The sequence below is a fragment of the Equus quagga genome, chromosome 5 (genome assembly GCF_021613505.1).
Source record: "Equus quagga isolate Etosha38 chromosome 5, UCLA_HA_Equagga_1.0, whole genome shotgun sequence".
Taxonomy (NCBI): domain Eukaryota; kingdom Metazoa; phylum Chordata; class Mammalia; order Perissodactyla; family Equidae; genus Equus; species Equus quagga.
This window is the reverse complement of record NC_060271.1, coordinates 41,855,394-41,869,270: the sequence shown is the minus strand read 5'-3', so window position 1 is coordinate 41,869,270 and position 13,877 is coordinate 41,855,394. Positions and strand designations below refer to the sequence as shown.

Sequence of the window (13,877 nt, the reverse complement as noted above, 5' to 3'; positions counted from 1 at the left end):
GCATAGGAGACTGGTGCCAGGGCCTGGGAGGGAGCAGCGAGGTGGTGAAGGTGGCTGGATTCTGGATAGACTGGAGGTGGAACTGACAGGGTTTGCTCCTTGACGGGCTTGGATTTCTGTACCCCACCGCCCTCCCCTGGCACATGATGTGACCATGGATAAGGTGCGCCACCGCGAGGCAGGGCTGCTCCTGTCTCCTTCAGCACTTACCTGGCACCTGCTGTGTGCCAGGCTCTGGGCTAGTGACAGAGCAAGTTGGTCCCTGCCTCCAAGGAGGGAGAGACAGGTGAGAAAAGCAGCGGTCACAGCGTCTGTGCACCTAGGACTGCGGTAACTGGGGGGCGGGACCAGGTGCTCAGCGACTCTGAGGAGCAGGTGAATGAGTGGAGACACACACAGGTCCTGGAAGACACAGAGGGGCGTCTGCATGGCACAGGAGAGTCAGAAGGCTTTCCAGAGGGAGCCTGAGTCTGATTTCAGAGTCTCTGTGGGAAGAAGGCTGATAAGAAAGCCAGGGTGTTCCAGGTGGAAGAAATAGCATGAGCAAAAAACTAGAGTCTTTAAAAAGCTTGACGTGTCAGTTTTCCAGTAGCAGGGGACGGAAAACCCAATCCAAACAGCCTCAAGCAAAAATCGGTTTGCCAAACTGTAAGCAGCTAAAAAGTCAAGGGTTTTCAGGCACGGCTGGATCCAGAGGCTCAAACCCTAGCATCTGCAGTTGCCTCTCTCTATTTAATTATCTGTTTTCTTTCTTTTTGGCCTTATTTTCAGAAGGTCATTTAAGCAAAAGTTTCAGGATTGGCTATGACGGGCCTGCATCCTCACTGTCACAGGAGTGGGTGATGCCCCACTGCAGCAGACTGAGGCCGTGTGCCCACCCCCAGGGCCTGGGGTAGAGCAGGACCTACCCACAGCCCAGGGCCAAGAGTGGGGAAAAGGGGCCTCCAAGACAGAATCGAGGTGCATCCCCAGGACAAGTGGAGCCAGGGGCTGGGCAGAGCAGTCGGATGCCCACCCCAACGTGTTAGGGACACTGTGTGGGTTTTCGCCAAGTGATGGTGTGTTTTGGCGGGGGAGGGTGGTGGCAGGGGAGGGGACTGAGGCCAGAAAGGTCATCAGAACTAGCTCATAAAATATTTTTATATATGAGACTTTGACCATTGTCCTTGAGGGGGCGCTGTGCCTGGTCCCTCGTAGGCAGTCAGTAAACTTGCCAATGGGGCCTGTGTGTTTCACAGATGGCAACCCAGATGGTCTTAAGCAGGGGACTGGTGCGATCAGGTGAGCGTTTAGGAAGGCCCTGTGTGGAGCCTGGGCCGGGCTGGAGGCAGGCTGGGGGGGTCCGTGTGGTCAGAACCTCAGGAGCGGGCTCAGCACAGAGCCTGGCCCAGGGGAGGCCCCCTGCTCCCGCTTCCTCCCGCGCAGGCTCTCGCTCGCTGCGAGGCCCCTCTCTGTGAGGCCGTCTGGACAAATTTGGGTGGCGGAGTTGAATCCTGTCATTAGCTTTCCACCAGCATCCTCTCAGCCCTCGTCTTATCCGGAGAGCCGGTGCGCTCACTTCCCTCTTTTAGCTGCCCGCTAATGTGTGTGGGATGAGCAGGGTGTGTTTCTAAAAGCAGCCAGTTGCCTGGTGGCGCTGCCTTTTCGCTTGGGTGGCCCTGCTTCCTGGGCTGGCATCAAGCTCCCTGCAGTTGAATTTCTTCTCCATAGAAACTGGAGGGAAGATGTGGTCAGGTCCCTTTGTCTCCCCTGACTCTGCCCAGGAGCAGAGAAGATGCTACAAGGGTTCTGGGGTCCATGAGGTCACCCCCCACCCCACACCTCCTGTATTCTGTCTGTCCCCAGGAGTATGGCTGGGCCGGCCGCTGGCATTGGCGGGGGCAGGCAGAATGTTCTCCATGGGGCTGAATTTGCTCTTCCCTGCCTTCGGTTGGTTGGCCTTTGGTGCTCATGAGATTTTGGGATAATGAAGTGACACCCCATGGGACTGCTGGAGAAGAGTTGGGTGTGCTCCCAGCACTACCCTGAGGGCTGCTCATGCCGCTTTTCTGAGCCTGTCCCTCACCTGTGTGCCATGGGGGCCACCTGGCTTGACCCTGTGGCAGCACTTGGAGTGGCCAGAAGTGCCCACAGATGGTCAGTGGGTGCTGTCTGAGTGGTCGCCCCAAACTGCCCCTTGGACTGTGGCTGCAGGAGCAACGTGAATTGCTGAGAGGATGAGAGATGGGACGTCGCTTTCCGGGGTCACTGACTGCTTGTGGCCCAGTGTTTTCCTGGTGGGTGGGCTGGCCTGGGAGGACCGGACTGAGGGCTGGAGGGCCCCGTGCGGGAGCTGGGCGGGGGTCTGAGAACCCCTCAGAGTGGCTGTGCCCACAGCTCATCCTGCCTCTGCCGGGCGCACCTTCCAGCAGGGAGCCGGGGTGGGGTGGCCCTTGCTGTCCCGCCTGCTCACGGCCCCATGGCCGGCCGCAGCCTCTCCCCCGCCTCGCCTGGCCGAAGTGGTCACCCTGAGCCAAGTGTTTCCAAGGGGCTTTCCTCAGCATTGCAGTTTAGTCTGCCTTCGTTTAAATGGAAAGACTTATTGCCTCTGAGTCAAAACACAGAAATCCCCCTGGATGTGCTGTCACTGCCACGGGAGCTGCTGGCGCCTTCCCTGGGGGGTCCCTAATCCTTCCCTTCCTGCCTACAGCAGGGTGGGGGGGGGGCGTTCCTGGGTCCCGAGGTCTGGCCGCCCCCACCCCGGGGTCTTCTGGGACAGGTGTCAGGATGATGCTCATTCTTCAAAGAACCCGCCGCGTCTGTTGGGGAGGAGCCGAGCGCTGAGGGTGCGGCCGATGCCTGAGCCTGTGGCCTCTGGAGGGGCCGCTCCCTAGACGGGCCGCCGCGGGTGAGAAGGAGTTCGTGGCTGTGTTTTTATTTTTATCCCCTCCTGTTTGGTTTCTGTTTTTTGGTGTGTGTTTCGTACTGTGTCTCGTCTGTCCCTGGAGAAGCGTGGGAGCAGAGTTGTGCCCAGTTTGTCTTTTGGGTGACACGTGCTTGGAAGTTTGCTAGTCAGCTGCATAGCTAAAGAAGGGGGACACGCTGCTGTAAATGAGGCTCTGGGCTTGAAGGGAAGGGCGTCCCTGGGGGTCCAGGGAGGCTGTAGTGGGGGGAAGTGCAGGTGCAGGGGAGGAGGGAGTGGGCGGGCTTGGGTGGGCAGACGGCAGGGTCCTGGCACATCCTGTGCTTTGGGCGCTGGGTGTCATCCCAGTGCGTGTGGACATGGGGGCCTGGGCCTGGTGGGACAGGCTCTTGGAGGAGTTTAGGGGAGAGACTTGGCCCCTGTTTCTTCCGTGGTAGACACCATTTCCTGAGGTCTAGACCAGGGGTCAGCAAACTCTGAGGCCAGATGGTAAATATGTGACTTCATGGACCATATGATCTCTGTGGCAAGTACTTGACTCTACCATTGTGGGGAGCGGGAGTGCCAGAGACAATATGTACAAAAGGGCATGACTGTGTGCCAATAAACTGTATTTACAAAAGCAGACAGTGAGGGGCCGGCCTGGTAGCATAGTGGTTAAGGTCGTGCGCTCTGCTTTGGCAGCCCAGGGTCCGCAGGTTCGGATCCCGGGCATGGACCTGCACACTGTTCATCAGGCCATGCTGTGGTGGCATCCCACATACAAAGTGGAGGAAGACTGGCACAGATGTTAGCTCAGCGACAGTCTTCCTCAAGAAAAATTTTAGAGGAAAATTGGCAACAGATGTTAGCTCAGGGCCAATCTTCCTCACCAAAAACAAACAAAGAAAACCCCAGACAGTGAGCCAGGCCCATGGGTCATCATTTGCCAAATCCTGGTCTAGATTAAGAGGACAGGCCCCACGGGGCTCAGAACCAGCCTTGGTTACCCACCTAAAAGCAGGCTCCTGACCTTGGATTCACAAATGAGTGCTCTAGTCAGACCTACACTGGGGGGGATCAGGGGCGTGGTGTGTACCCCGCAGAGACTTTGCACAGCTGGAGCAGGTCAGGAGCCCCGTAGGTCACACTGTACAACACTCACCTCTGCAGGACACTTTTGCACGTCCTTTGGAGCCAGATAAGCGCGGAGGCAGGGGCCCTGCTCGTCGCAGAATCGAGAAGCAGCAGAGCTGAGAGATTCAGAGGCCTCCAGACTGGCGCCCCGTGGGCTGCCGTGGGAAAATGTGGGGGAGGGGAGCCGCGTCCCCTTCTCTTCAAGCGTGGGAACCATTAGAGCTGAACAAAATCTGCCAAGCTTCTGCCCTGCAGGACTCCTCAGAGCCTTTAAGATGCTCATGGGCTTTGCGGCTCTTTAGGAGGAAAGACAGTATTTCCCCAAACTCCGAAACGAATTTTCAGGGGCTTAAGGATCTGTCCAGCCACTTAGGGGAAGAGCTGATCTCCTTTGACCCTTCAGTTTATAGGAAACCTGCTGCCCAGAGAGGCTGCTGTCTTGCTCAGGGCGATACAGATGGCGGTGACAGTGTTGGAATGCACACTGAGTTCCTCCTCAGCCACTTGCCTGCTGGCTCGGCAGAGCATGGAGTGGAGGTGCCTCCCTAACCTCCGTCCTGATACAGAGTCACAGATGTGGGGGTCCCAGGTTGTGCTTCTGGCCTCATTCAACGGTTTTGCCAGGGGATGCGCTGCAGCCTTTCATCTGAAGCTCGCTCTGTCTCCGGGCATCTCAGCCGTGGCACTGTCAGCAGTAGGGGCAGGATAATTTTTTGATGTGGGGGGCTGTCCTTGCACTATACGATATTTAGCAGCATCTCAGGCCTCCATGCACTAGATGCCAGTAGCACCCTCCCACCCCCAGTCGTGACCACCAAAAATGTCCCCAGGCCTGGCCAAATGTCTCCTAGGGGTAAAAATCACCCTGGTTAAGAACCACTGGTCTATCTTAAGCCAACATGTGTGGAGCCTACATTTGCTGGAATTCGCTGGTAAATGGTGGAAGGATTTGCCCGAGCTCTGATGGAGTGTACAGGAGTTCTCTCGGGGGCGCGGGGCGGGGAGGAGCCATCCCAGGAGGGTTGCTGGAAGAGTCCTGAGGGTATGACACAGTACGAGGGGAACCACGGGTGCTTCTGCTCTGCTTTAGGGCCAGGGTTCCCCAGTGAGGGCTTCCTGGGTGGGGAAGGGAGAGGGAGGCAAAGCCAAGATCCTGAATGGATGGAGCGCGTGTGTGCCACAGTCAGGGGACTTCACATTAAGGCAGAAGGGAGATGACCTTGCAGGTGGGAAGTGAGGAGGGAGTGTTCTGGAAAGGCGAGGCAGGATGGTGGGTGGACAGGTGGCAGGCGTGCAGAGGCAGTGGGCGCAGGGATATTTCAGGAGGTGAGCCTAACAAGCAACCAGAACTCAGTGCTGGAGTCCCAGAGACCTCCCAGTTCTCAGCCCTGGACCAACAGCCAGGAGGACGGGCGGCCTGGGTGTGGATGTGTTCAGTAGGAGGGATGCAGAGAACATTCTGTGGGTAATGTCACCCTACAGACCTTTTATTCTTGAAACTTTGATGCTGTGATGCTTTTGGAGTCTTTTCCGGGGCTGATTCCCAGAGTCCAGGGAGGAAAATTGCCCTGGATGATGGACAGCTGATCCAGGAGCCCAGGCGCAGACGGCCACACATTTGTGCAGGGAAAAAGAGAAGCCTGATGGTCTGCGCAGGTCTTGTTCCACCAGTCGGGTACACAGGGCGTGCTTTCTCACCCAAGTTTGTCTAACCATGGCTGGATGTCTGGGTTGGGGCAGGGGGCGCATACCAAGGTTCTGTTTCAAAGTCTGGCATGCGGTCGTGGGAAGGAAAGGGACGGCCCCTGCGCTGGGTGGTGCATTGGGTAGGCGTTGTTGAAGGTGATGAGGAACTTGCAGAGGGTTCAGAGGGTCTGTGTGGTTCTGTAGTGACGGCCTGCCGGGTGGGTGGATGGGGTGGACTACCACAGGTAGGTGTGTGAGCCAAACTGGGGGAAGGAGTAGCTTTTGGAGCGAGTGAAGGGTTCCAGAAAGCCTCTCTGTACAAAATGGGCTGAGGTCAGCATGGGAACGGCCTTTGGTGCTGTCTCAGAAGTTTGGACCCGATCCTACGGGCAGGAGGAGTCCACTGAAGACGCTGGAGCAAGACCGTCATGATGAAAATCACGCACATTTAAAGGAGAATGCACGCACGTACTGGAGAGCTTTTCCCGCAAGATCTCCCGGGAGACGTGACGCAGCCTGCGTGAGCGTTGTTAGCAGTTGTCAGTTCTGCACAGAACACATAGGGGGTTTGGTGCTGTCAACCTTCGTGCTTTTCTGTAGTTTTTTCCACAATGAAAACAGCTTTGTTGTTGATCCTGATTACGTTGCACACGCGTTGTGAAGACTCTGAGTGAAGCATGACACGTGAAGGTGCAGAAGTGCCGGCCACCTGAAATCCTGCCGTGCGCACGGTAGCTCTCTGACAGCCGGCCGTGTTATGCGGTGATCCACACACATCCGTAACTTCGCGGGGACACATTTCGTGTTTGCCTCCCCGTCCTTCTCCTTTCTTCCCCTCTCTCTCTCACTCCTGCCCTGCCCTAATGTTAACCTGCAGCCTGTCGTTCATGGTAAAATACACATAACAAAATTTGACATCTGTCTTCGTCATCTCGGGCTGCTATAACGAATACAATAGACAAGGTGTCTTAAACAGCAGACATTCATGTCTCACAGTCCTGGAGGCTGGGAGGTGCCAGATCCAGGCGCTGGCAGATCTGGTGTCGGGTGAGTGCCTCTTCCTGATTCGCAGACAGCCGTCCTACTGTGTCCTCACCAGGCGGAGGGAGATCCTCTCTCTAGGGTTTCTTCCTAAAAGGGCGCTAATCCCATATTGAGGGCTCCACCCTCATGACCTGATCACCTCCCACAGGCCCACCTCCAAACACCATCCCGCTGGGGGTTAGAGTTTCAACGTAGGTGCTTTTGGGGGATGCAGACATTCAGTCCGCAACACCGTCTTCACCATTTTCAAGTGTAGAATTCAGTAGCGTTGTTGCAGTGTTACAGTGTCGTGCAGCAGACCAGCATCCATCTCCCCCACTCTTTTCGTCTTGCAAAACTGAGACTCTGTCCCTATTAAACAGCTCTCTATTTCGCCCTCCCCCGGCCTCTTGCAGCCCCGTTTCTACTTTCTGTCTCCGTGAATTTGATTATATGAGTGGAATCATACAGTGTTTGTCTTTTTGTGACTGGCTTATTTCACTTAGCGTAATGTCCTCAAGGTTCATCCATGTGTCAGAATTTCCTTCTTTTTTAAGTTTGAACAATATTTATTGTACTGATAGACTACATTTTGCTTATCCATTCATCTGTTGATGGACACTTGGGTTGCTTCCACCTTTTGGCCATTGTGAATAATGGTGCTGTGAACACAGGTGTACAAATATCTGTTTGAGACTCTGCTTGCAATTCTTTTGGATGTGTACCCAGACATGAAATTGCTGGATCATACAGTAATTCTATTTTTAGTTTTTTGAGAAACTGCCATACTGTTTTCCATAGTGGCTGCACCATTTTACATTCCCACCAACAGTATACAAGGGTTCCAGTTTCTCCACATCCTTGCCAACATCTGTTATTTTCCAGTTCTTTTTTTTCCCTTTAACATAAACCTTTTATTGAAGGTTAATACACCCAAATCGTTCCACACCTTCCTGCCTGCCCAGGCATATACATGTGTGTATCTTCGGGCGCATCATTGTTTTATTCAAATGGGCTCACCTTTCACATTCCACCTGCTCTTCTCACTGCATGCATGTGGAAACGCCCCCAGGCTCCAGTGTGGTTCTACCTTGTTATTTTAATTGCTATCTAATGGTTCATGGTACAAACGTACCGGAATTGTCCACCTGTTCAGTCGATGGCAATACACTTAATTTGGAGTGGCTGGAAATGGCAGTGACTCTGTAACAAACGCCTGGTACAGGTGTCCTTAGGACTGGTGCTATTGTTCCTCTGGGCCCAAGCCCCAGACTGGAATTGCTACATTGGTTCCCAGTTTGTTTCCCAAAAACCACACCGACTCAGATTCCGCCCCCGCCATGCGGGCGCATGCCCCCACCCAGCCCAGCAGCAGGTGCTGTCTCTGTGTTGACTGTGTAGAAATCTGGGGCGTGCAGAGTGATAGCTCGTTATTACTTAATTTTGTGTTTCTCTGATTACCGTGGAGCTTGGGCGTCTTTTCCTGCAGGTTTGTTTGCCGTTTGCATTTCCTTGTTTTCTGAACGGCCTGTTCACAGCCTCTGGCCATTTGATTACTGTGCTATAAAAGGACCAGAAGCAAATGTGACAAACTGTTGACAGCTGTTCATTTTAGGTGTTGAAAATGTGTCTCGTTTGTACATTTTTGAATGACAAATTTTCAAAATGAAAAAACTGCCTAAATGAGATTGTTTTTGGAAGATCATTTGGGGTCAGAGACACACTGTGGTCGGGCAGACCAACTTGGAGGAGTTCAGTGACTTGAACAGTGAGAGTGGGGACGGATTTGGGCAATTGTGGGGAAATTTATACCTTTGGATGGTAATGTGGGAAGACCAGAAGAGGAGCCCAGGGAGATGAGGGGTTTGAATCTGGCTGACCGACCAGGAGGATGAGGACAGAAATTGGCAGAAATATCGAGGCTGCAAGAGGGCCATGTTGGGGTGTGTGAGTGGGGGCCAGGTTGCCATAAGAATGATGCTGTTGGGTGGATGTGTCAAGTTCAAGGGGAGATGCCCCCTGAAGCCACAAGAGCAGAAGAGCCCTTGAAGGGAGGGCCCCTCAAGAACATCTGTGTTTAAGGGGCAGGAGGAAGGGCTCGCAGAGGAGCTGGCATGGGAGCCTTGCAGAATGGGGAGTATACCTTCACGGAAACCAGTGTCTCAAGGTCAAGGACGTGGCCAAGATTTTCAAACGCTGTTGAGAGTTAGAGAAGATGCTTTTTTAGGCTGTTCAATTTATCGATTGCAGGCCATGACTTTGGAAGAGCACTTTCTTTCCCCAAAGTGGCTGGGGCCTGGAGTCAGCTCGCTGGGTTCTGCAGCGTGAGTGTGTGGAGGGTGACAGAGGCCACAGGAAGTGTGGGTGGCAGCAGGAGAGGGTGTCGGGTCCACGGGGCGGTCCTGGCACCCCAGGCTCCGTGGCCCTCACTCCAGCTTGGTTTCAGTGCTCCTCACCAGTGAGTGTGGCTAGAGCTGCCCTCGTGGACCACACTGGGCACTAGCCACCGCAGGTATCCAGGACAGGCCGGCAGGTTCACAGTCCATGGGAGAGTCTGCCAGAAGCCGCCTTCCTCGTGAGAACCTTGAGAACCTCGGTCTGCCCTGTTCAGTGTCTGTTCCCGGAGCGGCCCCGAGGGACCAGGGGAGACATGAGTCATTTCCTGGACAGCAACCTGTCCCAGCTTCTTAGCCATTTTGGGCTTGGCCTTTCGTAAATTTATCTTCTTTTTCAAGTCCATTTCTGTTTCCTGCCAGTTCTGTCTCCTCGTCAGGTTTGTGAAGCACCCGCAGTGTGAAACAGCACGTGAGCATGCTGAATAGGCTTGTCCCCGAAGCAGCCTGCAAATGAAAGGAAGGGAGGTCGGCAGAGAGACTGAGAGCCTGGTGGCAAGTGAACGGTGGCCTTCTCTCTGCTTAGGTGGATTTCGCTCTCCTGCATGGCTCCTGGGAAAACAGCTCTGTGCTCGGACGCCCTGGGCCATGGGTTGGCTTAAAGATGCAGAGGGAGCATGGCCAGGGATGGCTCGGCAAACATCCTAGCATGGCTCAGCCTTTGGTCCAGTCGCGTCAGGGTAGAGGGACCCCTCTTTCATCGCTTACTTTTTCCATGCCTCAAGTTTTTCTTCCTTATTTTCATATAAAATGAAGCATTTTTTTCTTGTGATAAAATATACGTAACGTAAAATTTACCTTTTTAACCATTTTTAAGAGTACAGATCAGTGGCATTAAGTACATTCACATTATTGTGTAACTGTCACCACCATCCACCTCCAGAACTTCATCTTTGCAGACGGAAACTCTTCCCTTTAAGCGACAGCTCCCCACTGCCTTTCCCCAGCCCCCGGCCCCCGTCATTCTCCTTTCTGTCTCTGTGATTTGGACTGGTCTAGGTACCTCATGTGAGTGGAATCATACAGTATTTGTCTTCTTGTGACTGGCTTAATTCACTTAGCATGATGTCCTCAAGGCTCAGCCATCCAAGTTACAGCGTGTGTCAGAATTTCCTTCCTTTTTAAGGCTGAATGATATTCCATTGTATGTATATACTCCATATGGCTTATCCATCCGTCTCTTCACGGCCGCTTGGACTGCTTGCACCTCTTGGCCGTTGTGAACAATGTTCTCTGGACGTGGTGTACAGATACGAAGTGATTCTTATAAGACACAGGTCACCATGACCGTCCATGGCTGCACCATTTTACAAAACGAAGCGTTTTTATTGGATAATCTTTAAGGCGTGTTTGTGCTTTAAAGGAAGTCGTGGTTCCCTGGCTCTGTGGTCAGGGGTTGGAAGACGATCTTTGGAGGTGAGATTTGACACCTGAGCATCGCATAACAAGGGTCGTTGTAGCCGCCGCCTAACACATACATACAGGCAAAGGGCAAAGCGCCCACAGGTGGCCCACGTGCGGGGAGGACCGTGGAAGCACCCGGCATTATTTGAGGACCTGCCGTGTGCTGGGAGCTGCTGGCCTCATTGTGTGTGTCCATTTATCGCCTCTGATGCCCTCGGCAATCTTGCAGAGTGGGTATTTATTGTTCTTCTTGTTTCTGCGAGTGCAAAATTAGCAGAGCTTTCTCTTGCTGGTGGTTTGAAGTGGTATTTCTTGGTGTTATCACACTTCAAATTTGCTGTTTACCTAAAAGAAATTTTTTAATTCTCTCTTCCTGGGTCTTAACCTACCTCCCCCAAAGTAAAAGAAAGAGAGAGAGAGAGAATGAGAGAGAGAGAGAGAGAAAGAGTGTTTTCCCACAGCGTTTGAGGAAGTGTTTGGAGGAGTGCTGTGTGGAGGCCACCCCCTCGCTGTGGTCCCCTTGCCTTGAGACAATAAAGGGACATCGGTTGCTGTGCTCAGGGAGCCGCCGCCCCAACTGGCACTCTCATGGTTGCTGTGCTCAGGGAGCCGCCACCCCGCGTGGCACTCTCATCGTGCAGAGCGACTGTCACTGCTCCGTGAAAGAGCACCTGAGCTCTCCATTCAGAGTGCTTTGTCTTCTGGCTCTTCTGCAGAGGAAGCTTTCTGAACTGTCCCCTCCCCAGCTGGTCCCGGTGCCTGAGTCCTGACTCCCTGTCATGGCATTCAAGGCCCTTGCCGCATGACTCCAGACCATGCCTCTCTCTCTCTTGCTCTCTCTCTCTCTATGCCATTATTGCACTCAATGTTCCTGGCGTTCTAGTCACCTGAGCGCCCTCCGGTTCCTGAGTGCTCCTCCCCTGCTCCGACGGCGAGGCTCTCCCGCCCGAGTGTCTCCCATGCCTGCTTCCTCCCTCAGCTCATCTCTGTTATTGAAATCTCAGCCCTTGGTCAGGACTCCTCCCTGTGAGTCCCCCCCATCCTCCTCTTGCACCTGCCCGGCCTCCCCACACCCGTCCTAGCAGCCCCCCAGGCCCCCACTCCCCATTTTAAGCATCGTGCTTCTCCTGGAACTCTGTGAAGACTTCGTGTCTCCTGTGAGGCTGTGGGCTCCAGGTAGCTTGTCTGCCTTGGTCTCTCCACCCCAGGCGCTGCCTTGTGGGGCGGGCCATCAGTTTGCTTAATGGATCGTTAGTGGTTAGAAAAGAGCCAGGCTGGGTCAAGAGGCTTTTTACTTTTTCCTGAAGGTTTAAATTTTTCCTTGCCCGTGTGAGAAGAGAGACTACAAGGAGAAAGCCAGTGTATGGATTTTTAAACAGAAAACATCGCTAAGTGACTGCTTCCCTGGCTGGGCTCCCGTTGGGTAAAGCGGCAATGGTCGCCTTGCCCCGGCAGGGAGTCCTCAAAGGGAGGGAGGGCAGGGGGGACGGGCGGTCCAGGGAGGGGCTGGAGTCCTAGTCCAGTGGTTCTTGGCCCCTTCACCTCCCTCTCCGAGGTCAACGTCCACACCTGAAAGTCTGGAAGAAACTTTTCCATCAATTCAAATGAGAGGGAAGAGGGGGCTTTCCGCCAGTTTCTGTCTGGTGGTTCTAGAAAGGCTCCACTTCAGTTCTCAGCATGTCAGAGTTGGGATCTGAGACTCTAACCCCCCCAGGCTAACTCCCACAGCTCAGTGCCCCCCTAAAGAGCAGCTCTCCGTAACGGGGGCAGGGTGGGTGGTGGGAGTGGGCACCCAGGTCCCTCTGAGACAAGCAGGGTCTCGGCCAGCAGGACAGGGGGACGGGGAGGTTGGCTCCTGATACTTGGGGTGGCCAGGTCTTCGCCTCCAAAGATACTGATTTGTTTTGTTTTTTTTTTTTAAAAAACAACAAGGTGCTCGGCCCACCCAGTAGAGCTGCCACTGCTGCTGTGGCCGCCGCTGGTGTCCCCCCTCACTCCAAAGAGCACGGCCCAGGCGGGTAGCTCGCCCTTAGCCGGGTCACCACTCTTCAGCCCTAGAGCCACAGGCCCGCCCGGTCACTGAGGTTGTTGACTTGTCTTACCTTCCAGACCTCCCTGGGTTGGGGATAGGAAACCCTCTTTGGGAGGGTCGGGGAGCAGGGCAGGGCTCGGGGTGGGCGAGGTGCGCCCCAGCCTCCTGCCCTGCGTCCCGGCTCCCTGCCCTCCTCCTCCCCTCTGGTCGTGAGTGCTGAGCCTCAGCCTAGCTCAGAGGAGGGTCGCCTGCTTGGCAGCCACTCTGTGGGCAGCTCCCACTCAGAGCCTCAGCCCTGCCCTCCTGATGGGGACCCTCCGGCCACCTGGAGCCCCAAGCTGACATTTATTGGGGCTGTGGGGCCTCCACCCTCCTGCCTCCCATTCCTTCTGCTTCTTTTCCAGCCACATTCTCTGTTTCTCTCTCTGTCTCTGTCTCTCTCTCTGTCCCCTGGGAGGCCCGTGATGCCAGGGTCGTCTCTTCTAGCCTGAGACCAGCGTGATTTCAGTAAGACTGGGGAAAAGCTGCCCCGAGTGCCTTGCAGGGCGGGGCAGGGCGATTCAGGAGGGTGGGACAGGTGTTCTGGTGGCTCTTCCTGTTTGTCAGAGTTTTGAACCTGCTGTCACATCCCTGTCCAAGGTCAGCATTCTGTCCCCAAAAAAGGCTTGGGGGTAGATAGGAGATGCTCCCACCTTCTCAGTGAGGGAGCGCAGAAGAGAGAACCTGGCTTGAATCGGTGTCTGGAAGACGTTAGAGTCTCAGGTGTCAATCCACGGTGGGGGAGGGGCAGAAAAGCTCTTCCTGCATGTGCCCCCCAGCCCGGGGGACACCTGGAGACTTGTGGGGTGGGGAACACTCATCTCTTCCCCTGCCCCATTTCCACTCGGGCCTCCCTCCAGTTTCTGCTCCAGGGGACCTAGGACACAGCCAAGGCCCCAGCCGTGGGGTGCCTCTGATGGGGGAGACCCTGTTCCCGGGGAGGAGGTATGCGACTGAAGGAGGCGGGTGGGGATCAGTGCCAGGCTGTGCCTGAGGCTCCCACTGAGGACAGCCCTTGGGGGGGATGGCCATGGGCAGGGTGCAATCCTTGCTGATCTCTGCCGGCCCCGGCTAGAGCCTGGTAAGCTGGGCATTTTATCCTTTACTGCAGAGTTTCTGTTCGTTTCATGACGGGTTACAAGAGAGCTGGTCATTGCTGGAAAGGGGGCTGGGAAGGGGGCTCAGGGAACAGTGCTGTCATGAGTCTGCCCCTGTAGGCCGGGCTGGGGTCTGCAGGGACGTCCCCTCCATACCTGCCCTGCTGGGCCCACTGGTTGTTTGG

The 13,877-nt window shown here is 54.9% G+C and overlaps 1 protein-coding gene across 2 annotated transcripts in view; it reads left to right on the top strand.

Annotated features, from left to right (window-relative positions):
• Positions 1–13,877, top strand: part of SPSB1 (splA/ryanodine receptor domain and SOCS box containing 1) — a 68,485-nt gene that overhangs the window by 25,781 nt on the left and 28,827 nt on the right. The window lies entirely within an intron of this gene.